Source organism: Leptosomus discolor, chromosome 17, assembly GCF_034619465.1.
Source record: "Leptosomus discolor isolate bLepDis1 chromosome 17, bLepDis1.hap2, whole genome shotgun sequence".
Taxonomy (NCBI): domain Eukaryota; kingdom Metazoa; phylum Chordata; class Aves; order Leptosomiformes; family Leptosomidae; genus Leptosomus; species Leptosomus discolor.
The window spans coordinates 17169670-17179345 of record NC_141407.1 but is presented as its reverse complement, the minus strand read 5'-3'; positions in this window follow the sequence as shown (position 1 = coordinate 17179345).

The window sequence follows — 9676 nt, the reverse complement described above, 5'->3', positions numbered from 1 at the left end:
TAACAAGGTCCTGGTCATTGGAAGAAAACAGTTTCTGCAGCCCAGATGCTGCAGAGGGGTCAAAAGCTCTGTCTTTGCTCTGATTCTACCCCAAGTAAAAAGGTTTGGGCCACAGCAGAGGTTTTGGTGCTGCCTGATGCAGAGAAAATGGTTTGTAGTGAAATGAAATAACTTGGGAAACAATAAAAATAGAGACAAGCGCCTATAAACAACAGAAGAGCGGGAGCGGGACGCTGTGTCTCCTGCCTCAGGGCACCAAGGGATGCTCCGCTGATGCCCAGCGAGACAACGAAGGCAACGCAGCGCTGGCGTGGGGCTGCAGACCCTGCGCCCGGGGCTGCAGACCCTGCGCCCGGGGCCGCTCCTTCCGATCCGCCGCGGGGTCAGGAACACCCGCAAAACCCCCGGCCATGGGAACCGAGGCAGCAGGTTTGGGTTTTGGGGGGACACGCTCTGCCCCAAGCATGGCTCTGTGAGACCCCGTGCCGGGTTGCAGGAGGGAAACCCCTGCACCTTTTTTTTTTTTTTAGGGGGGTGGGGGGGGCAAATATCCCTCCTGCACCAGCCTGGGGAGACGGTTTGCCCTCGTCCGAAGCGCGATGCCCAGAGGGAGCGTTCCCGCTCCGCTTTCCCCGGGAGGTCAGGAATCGGCTGGAGCTAACCCGGACCCCAGGGCAGAGGCACGGGCCCCCGGTGCTGCAGGCTCAGCTTGGGGCCATAACTCCACACGGGGTCCTGCAAGGCTATTTCAGGGCCAACATCTGTGGCTTTGGGAACGCTGCGGTTTCCCTCCGATAGCAGCTTCACCTTCCTTCCTCTGGAATTCTCCTCCTTAGGACGAGCCCTCCTGGGAAAGGCGCTCACGTTCAGGATTTGTGCAGCATTTGTGCAACGCCGTCACTGCTGGAAACTCCAAAATACCTCAGCAACGCACACGAGAGAGGACGAAAGCTGATCGCTGGCACTCGGCTCCAGGCAGCGGGAGATGAACCTCCCGGTCCCAGCACGTCCACAGCTGCAGAGCCCAGAAGAGCCACGGTCTTGCAGCAGCGACGCCACCGACCTGCTCGGTTAAACCCTTTCAGAACTACCCACAAAGACCACCCAGAACAGCCGGGTTGTTACTGGCATTCATGCCTAGGCAGGGCATCCCAGTTTGAAAAAGCTAAGAGGGAATATTCCACCTTTAAAGGGTCAATTCCCTTGCTGTTTATTTTTTTAAGAAAGCGTTTGATTTTGAGCAAGCTGCCAGAACATGCTCTGGGTCTGGAGGTGGGAGGGAAGAGGAAGGGGAAGTGCAAACTCCTCTTAAAGTCTCCGCGCAGCACCAGTGCTGAAACCAAATTAAAGCTTTTTCCTCTCTACAACCATCTTATACCAGAAGAGACAGGAAAATAAAGGAAACAGCTACGGGAGCTTTTGCAACCCAACCGCGGGCAGAGGAAAGATGCAGGGCACGAGGAAGCTTGGGAAGGTGCACCTTAAGATAGCCGTCCTACCGATAATAAAACTCTGATGTCAACAGGGCAAAATCCAATTGTCCCGAGGAAGCTGGGAGCTGATCGACAGCAATATTTACCAGCAAGCTGCAGCGCACGATTTGCAAGCTGAATTTTGTACGTTTTTGAGAAAAACGCCCTTCTTTACACTGGGGCTGGCAAGCCCAGCCTGGCGTTTAAAGCCACTCGCATCCCACTGACGGGTGAAACAAGTCACTCTGGCTGGTTTATCGGATGCCCAGCTCCGCACCCGCCCACGGAGGCTCACGGCCCCGTCGGGGTGAGTATCTGCCTCTCCAATAGCATACACCCTCCCCAGGCACGGACACGGACACACGTACCCGCTGCTCGGCACCGGTACAGCCTCGCTGCAAACCAAACCGAACCAAACCACGCCACCGCCTCGCTATCGGCGTTTCCTCCGTGCTCAGCAAGACGCTTCGGGTCAGGGCTGGGCCGTGCTATGCCCGAGCATCATCCCCCAGCAGGCGCCTGGCGGGGCTGCGCTGACGCCGGGGATAATCACATTCCCCTGGAAATGGCGAGTTGAAGCACGGCCACGGCAGGGAAACGCTCACCGCGCCCGAGTCCTGCCGCTCCGCACCCCTCTGTCACCCCGGCCCACCCAGAGGAAGGTTGGCCTTTTTGTCAGGTCAGTTAATGATTGACGGGAGGTTAGGCAACCCGCTACGCTGGAGTAAGCCAAGTGCCCCTCGATCAGAGCAAACGGCGTGGGTCAGAGTGCCGGGACAGCCCTCTGCGGGGACGGGGAGAGGCCAGCGGCGCCCTCGGGGGACCGGGCGCCTTGGGGGACAGCAGCCCCACACCCCAGTTATTGTCTCAGCATTGGATCCATCGGTCCGATGACGGACCCAGCACCGGAGCTGGGCATCCAGGGAGACGTTCCTCTCAGCTGTGAGCGCTCGGAGCAGCGGTACGAGCCCAGCCCAGCATCCCCCAGCACCCCGCGAGCCAACGGTGCGGCCGGGCTGGCTGGAAGGGTTTGGCTCCGGTGGCAGAGGAGCTGCGCCGCAGTCGCTGCCCCGTGGCACCCCATCACCCGCAGTTATCCTCCTGGCTGCACCAAACCCGCACCCCCTCCCCTATTGCCCTCCTGGGCAAAACCCCCCTGAGAAAGTTCTTGGGGCTCCTCTTTCCCGCAGCCTTTTTCAACACGACGGGTCACCCCACGTCCCACCCGGAGAGCCAGCGCGGTCCTGGCTGCTCCTGAGGCCCGAGGCGGTGGGGCGGACGCGACCCCCGCACCCCCCGGGTTGTGCACAGCCCCCCCGGCACCTGCACCCCCAGCTACTGCCTCATCCCACTATAAAAAGTTCACTGGGAGCTCCCAGACCACAACCCCGATGCTCAGAAGCAGCAGCAGAGAGGGAAGAGCTGCTGCCAGCCCGGCTGCTCCCTGCCCTCCAGCCCTGGGGGGGGTTTACACCCTAAAAACCTGCACCCTGCTCCTCCCCCCCCCCCCCCCCAAGGGGCTCCAGCTCGGGTAAGGATGCTGTGAGCTGGGGTGGGTGCACAGCGGGGCTGAGCCCCCCCCGCACCCCCAAAACGCGCTGCAGGGCTACCGGCAGCCCCCCCGAGCCCTGCAGCCCCCCCGAGCCCTGCAGCCTCCTCCCCCCCCCCCCCCCCCCCCGTCTCCCCGCAGCCCCCCCACCCCGCCGCTCTCACCGCCGCCGCCGGGGCGAGGCGGACGGACGGACGAACGGACGGACGGACGGACGGGACGGACCCGGGGACTCGTCGCCGTCGCCGACGGTGGTTTCGTTTCTGGGGCCTCCCCGCATTCAAACCGGGGCCGGACTTCGCGGAAATTGCATCACGGCGGCTCCGCCCCGCCCCGCCCGCCGGCACCGGCACCGGGGGGGGGGGGGGGGGGGGGGGGGGGAGCCGGCACCGGGCAGGGCTCGGGGGGCGGGGGGCGGGGGGGGGGGGCAGCGCTGCCCGCACCCCGCCGCCAACGCGACGGGCGCTCCCACCCCGGCCCCGGGGGTAGCGGCTTCCCACCCCGGTCCCGTCCCGTTGCCCGCATCGCCGAACGAGTCGCCCACCCGGTGCTGCCCCCCGCCCCGCCCCGCAGCCCCCCCCCGGCGCGGAGCCGCTGCTCCCCGCTGCTCACCCGCGGAGGGTCGGGGCTCTCCCGCGCTCAGCCTCGGTTCAGCGCCCTTGGAGCGGCGGTACCGGCCGTCAGAAAGCGACGATTCAGCGGGGACGGAGGCAGCACCGGTTCCCCGCCAGCCGAGCAGCCTCCGCTTAAAAAGCGCTTTCGGGAGGGGCGAAGCGCGCTGGTTTCCTTTCTGCTCATCAGCATCGCTTTCGTTTCCCATTCCTTCCTCCGCCCGACCCAGGTGCACCCCACGGCAGGAACTTCAACCTCCAGCCAAAAAAAGAAACCCAAACAAAACCAACCCCAACCCAACCCAAATCCACCCCCCGGCAGCAGCAGCCAGCTCCGCGTCGGGGTTTGTGCAGGGTGGGAGCACCCCCACGCTGGGTGGAAAGAGCCCGCACCCTGGTTTGCGGGCACATGGCACCCCACGAGCACTGTTGCCTGATGCTCAGCACCCAGGGGGTCCTCAGCACCCGGGTTGTGGGGGCTCCTCAGCACCCAGGGCATGGAGACTCCTCAGCACCCTGACCATGGGGGCTCCTGGTCCCCCTGGCGCTGCCCCTTCCCAGCTCACCGAGCCAAACCCAGCACAGCCCCAGCGCGGCACAAGGCAGCATCTTCCCCCTCCGTGGTTTGGTGCTGTCGAGGGCAGCAGGCACAGTTTGCCCGAGAACCTCCCCCCCCGCTCCACCAAAACCACACACATCCAACCCCAGGAGGTTCCTCTCTGACCAGCCCAGCCCCAGGACCACACCACAGCACAGGGGCTGTGGCAGCGCATCGTCTCACCAGCCCGGACACGAGAGGCTTCCGAAAGCACCGACGTGCAGAGCGGATGCTGTGCTCGACACAGCGATGCGGCCGGGCCCCAGCCTTCCCACCTAATAAAATTTTCAGCCTGCCACTGGCCAGCTGCAAGCCCTGGAGATCAACCAAGGAAAACCACCACACCTCCAGCTACGGGAGACTGTAAAAGTTTGCAGGCACCAGAGGCAAAGTGGCCCTGCTGACATCAACACCGTGAAATCCCTCCGTCGAGGGCTGGGCACACCGTGCTCCGTGATGCCAAACGGGGGCCCCGACACAAAGCCAGCGTTGGCGAGGGAAAGAAAAGCTCGTCCTCCAAACAAGCAGGAGGAGGAAATGCCGAGAGCCAGCCCGCCGGGCAGCCTTTCTGGGGAGGAAGGAGGGGCTGGGACCAGCTTCTGGCATGTTTGTCAACACTGAAGAAAGGAGGAAGAGGAGCGATGGGTTTTTTTACCTTCCAGCTTTGTGCGGGTGCACCCATGGGTGCCTCAGAGGGAGCTCCCACCCAGCAGCACCCCAGGGAGCCCAGAGAGAAGGGGGCTTTCACACCAGGGAGGGGTGCTGGGCAGGCCTGTGGGTGCTGGATGGGGCGGTGGGCGGCCGTGGGAACCAGCCCTCCCCAGGCAGCGAACCCACCCTGGGCTGCGCACCAAAGCCCCATCACCAGCAGCCCCGTGGCCACAATGGCCACCTGCAGCAGGGCCATGGCTACAGGGCTGCGCTCTGCTCTGCTCTGCCTTTCGCCAGCGAGGAGCGAACGGGCGGCTCAGCCCCGCAGCAGGAGCTGACCCTGCGGAGCCCCCGGGAAGGAGCTTCCCGGCCTTTTCCTCGCAGCTGCCATGAGAACCGTCACTGGTTGGGGTGGCGTGGGGACCCCATCCCAGGAAAGGAGCAGCCCCTTCCCCTGCCAAGATGCAGCCCCGGAGCTGAGCGAGGCTGAAGAGCTCGGGAAGGCGTCAGCTCAGGGCCCCAGCCCCGGCACGGAGCGAGTTGCAGGCACCGGGACGTGCAACAGCGATGGAGCCCGGCCCTGGTTTGTGTTGCCTGTGGGCAGAAATCGCCCTCTCCACAGCGCTGACTCGAAACAACAGCAAACGCCTCTGTAAGAGCCCAGGCAGTAAAAACCAGAGACAAAATACCCTTGAACAACCCCCCCCCGGGATGCCAGAGCCAGGACGGACAGTGCCAGGCTCACCTGGGCAGAGCAGCCCTGGCACCGAGGGTTTGCTCTGATGTTACAGGTGATGTTAGAGGTTTCACTCGGATTTTACAGGTGGGTTTATCTTCCCCAGAGCCCCAGCTCCAGGACCCAGGAGAAAACAGCTTTCACGATCTTCTATAAAGCTTCTGGCCTTGCTCAGCGTGCATCAAAAGGCAACAGAAACAGAGAAGAAAACCCAAGGGAGAAGCCAGGCTCTGCTGTTACTTAATCTCCAGCCAGCAGAGCGGAGGAAGGCTCTGCCCGGGCTGGGCAGCCGCAGCAGGAGCAGGGAGGAGGCAAAAGCTGCGTCACCGCATCGACAGCGTCAGGGTGGGGGAGAGCCGAAACCCAGGATTTGCCGATTTACAGATAAACAAACACTCAGCTGAAAGCCCGGAGTTTCAGTTTCCATTCCTGCGGCGACGTGACCGACAGCCACGGAGGGGTTTCTCCACGAAGCCATCGCTGCAGCCCCCCAGCCCCCCCCCCCCCCTCCCCCACAACCCCGGGCATGCTGAGCGACTCTCCGAGGGCAAGCTGGGACCTGGGAGGGCCTTCCCATGAAGATGCTGGAGCATCTCCTGCCCTGGCAACACCCCCAACCAGCCCAGAGAAACCCTGTGACTGAGGAACTGGTGATTTCTCGCAGCCTCCCACTCCCCGGCAGCCCACGGGCAGGAGTGCAGGCAGCTGCCGGGCAGGACCATGGCACGGCTCTGCTCCCAACGCCGCCGGTTGGATGCCCGGAGCCTCTTGCGGGTCTTTCCCAAATGCTGCAGGCTGCTCCCGCGGATGCCTGGAGGAGAGAAGGCAAGCGGCCGTGCCTGTGCCTCCGTCACCACCCAATCTGGAGAAAAACAGGGACTTGGCATGACTCATCTGCGGCCCTTATGTAATTTGTCTCCGCATGCGAGTCCTCCCCGCCCGGCTGCGAGCAGAGCAGCCCTGGGCTCCCCGCGGGACGCCGCCTGGCCCCGTGCCGGGGAGGAGAGGGGAGCACGGCTGAGCACGCAGGGGGGCCCCCGGGAAGGCGGCTGCTGGCAGCGCCGGGCTGGCAGAGCGGGCACTGGTGGGCATGTGAGAGCCCCAGCTCTTCTGCCGGGACCCCAAGCTCACATGGCGGGTTGACCCACTGGGATTCACCCCGATGCTCCAGCTGTGGGGTGCGCGACACCCGCTGCAACCCTGGGAGCCCACCCCGGCTCCGTGGCAGCCACAGCCCGTGGGGGCAGCATCGCCGGGGAGGGCAGAGCTGGGGGGCTCCCCAGCGTGGAGCCCCAGGTCTGGGTGCTGCTGTCAGCGCTGTAGGGAGAGCCTGTCTCTGATCCGCAGCGGGGGACGAGCTCCTCAGGAGCGATGCTTTGCCACCACTGCTGAAACCAGGGCTGAAGAACCGGGAGACAAGCCAACCACACGCACCACGGGACTTTCCCCCCCCAGCCAGGGCATCTTGCTCAAGCCCCGATGGCTGCATCCTTGCTGCCCAAGGCCAGCTACCCACATGCTGACTGATAATCTCTGTTTGCAGCTTGCTGTAGGTGCCTTCCCCTTGCTTTTCCTTCTCAAGCCTCAGCCCCAGCCCTACCAGGAGTCACTCACATCCCTGCAAGTACCCAGCTGCCCTCCACAGAGCGGGGAAGCACCATGGCAGGCTCAGGAGCAGCACAGCCGCGCTGGGAGCGGAGCATCCCAGCCAGTCTGTCTAGGGAGACAGCGCTGGACCACCGGCACCTCCCTGCCCGGCTGCCCCCAAAGCGGCTGCAAAGGGAGGGGAGGATTGCACCAGCCAAAATCTGCCTGCAGAGCTTGTATCGCTTGGGGAGCTGCTTCCAGCCCGAGGAGGTGGCGCCTTGCAGGGCAGAGTACACCCACGCTGGGAACGCTTTGCCAGCGAAGCCACCTATAGTCTCCGGGGCAGGCAAAGGTGCACGGAGCTGGGAAAGAGCTGCTGCCTCCTGCCCGCTGCCAGCTCTGCCCCAGCACTCGCTGCCCACCCCAAGGTGGAGACGCCACAAACCCTGCCCTGCCCCACACTCCGATGCCACCTCTCGGCTACCCTCCAAGAGGAGCCAGGAGGTCCCTCCAGCCACCCCCTCTCAGCCCGCAGCCCCCCAGATAACCCGGGTGGGTTTGCCCAAAGCGCGGACAACCAGGGCAGGATGCTCAGCCTGCAGCTCTCCAGCACCGACGCTTTCCAGCCCCCTGGCACTGGTAGGGGAAGGTGTCCCTGCGGCCGCAGAGGGACCTCCACTCGCTGTCACAGCACAGGAGCGAGGGGCTTTGGGCTAGAAACGCAGTCCCAGGTCCAGCTCGGCACCGCTGCTCAGGCTGGAGAGGCAAGAACAGGCTCACGGTGATCGCAACCCTTCCCGTCCCCTTGGTCTGACGTACAAAAGCTGTCCCAGGGACAGGGGTACAGCAGGGAAGAAACAGCCGGGACACCTTAACGGTGGCAGCCTGGGAGGGAAAAGCCTCTGATGAGGGAGGACTCCTCCTAATCAGCTCCGGCCCTGGGGTCAGGCTTGGCCAAACCGAAACTGAATCTAATGCCTTGGAGGAATAAATCAATTTTTCCTCCTGACGGCGCGTCGTAACTCCTGCAATGGCAGCCGGAGGAGCGGGGGGTTATCAGCGCTGGGTGCAGCCGGATCCGCCCCAGCCGCACCACGGATGACCAGACTTTGGGGCTGTGTTTCGGGCTCACCAGCCCCGCGCACACCCTGCCCACAGTGGCGACACGCCAGCACCCCAAAGAGTGCTCGGCTCAGCTCCACGACCGCCAGGTGCTTTTCCGAGATAAAAGTGGTGCTTCGCAAGCAGGCCGTTACGGGCAGCGGGTGCCCGGTGCCGCGATTGCTGCTGGCAGCAGAGATGGAGATGGCAGCGAGTGCCACGAGCCAAGCCCAGGCGTTCAGGGGGGGCAGCCCCACCACCCTGCACCAATTCAGGGTGCGGATTTCGGCGTAGGCACGGCTGCAGGGAGATCTTTCCCAGGATGATGCTGCATCCACCCACATTCGAATCCCAGGCAAAGGGTGGAAAAATAAAACAACACAAAGCAATCCCTGAACAAGAGCAGATGCACAGAGTCCACAAAACCCAACTTTTTTTTAAAGGCACCCAAACTACCCCCAGAAAGATGCGGCTGCTCACAGCATCCCTGACTTGGGGACGCACGGGCTGGACCAGTGGGTGTTTGAGGGCTCCCCCACCCACCGGTGGGCAGGACAGACGTCCCTCTCCTGCTTTGCCCACCTCCCCCCAGCATCCTTTCAAACTCAAAAAGCCTTTGGAGGCAGCTCTGCCTCCCCACACCTGCGAAGTTCTCCCTTCGCAACACTCCCCCATCCCGATGGCCGCGTCCGTCCCACCAGGGCTGGGTTTGAAAACCCATTATTCATGAAAATCGCTGAAACGCTGTGAAAATACAAAGTTACTGAAGCTCCTGCCCTCAAGAGAGAATACGGGAACCTTCACCCAACCACAGACACATGAAGAGCCCCCTCGAAACCTCCTCCAGGAGCACCAGGGACCTCAGTGCCCGCGGCAGGGACTGGGGGAGCAGGCGGCGCCGCTGAGCCATGTCCTCGCCCACCCACCCCAGCGCCCACGGCTGAGGCGGCCACAGGGCAGACCCTGCACCAGGGCAGACCCCGCACCAGGGCAGACCCCGCACCAGGGCAGACCCCCCAGCCCCGCACAGGGCGAGGAAGGAGTTAACGCCTATTTACCAGGAGGAAGTCAGCGACAGTCCCGGCCCGCAGGAGAGGCAGAATTAGCCAATACTGGGTTGATTTAATGGTTTTGCTGGGGCTGTGACACACAGAGCTCAAGGTTTCGGAGCAATGACCCTGTGGCCAACGCAGAGGGACTCTGCCAAGGGGCTCGGCGCAGACACACGGCCCCTGTCCGTCTGCTGCCGTGGGAGAGGGCCGAGCGGCCGCTTTAAGAGGAGCTGCAGCGTGGCCACCCCTGGGCTTCACCTGCAGGCTCGAAGAGTGGCATCGACCTTTCCAGTGCCCAAAATTAAAATCATATGCAAAG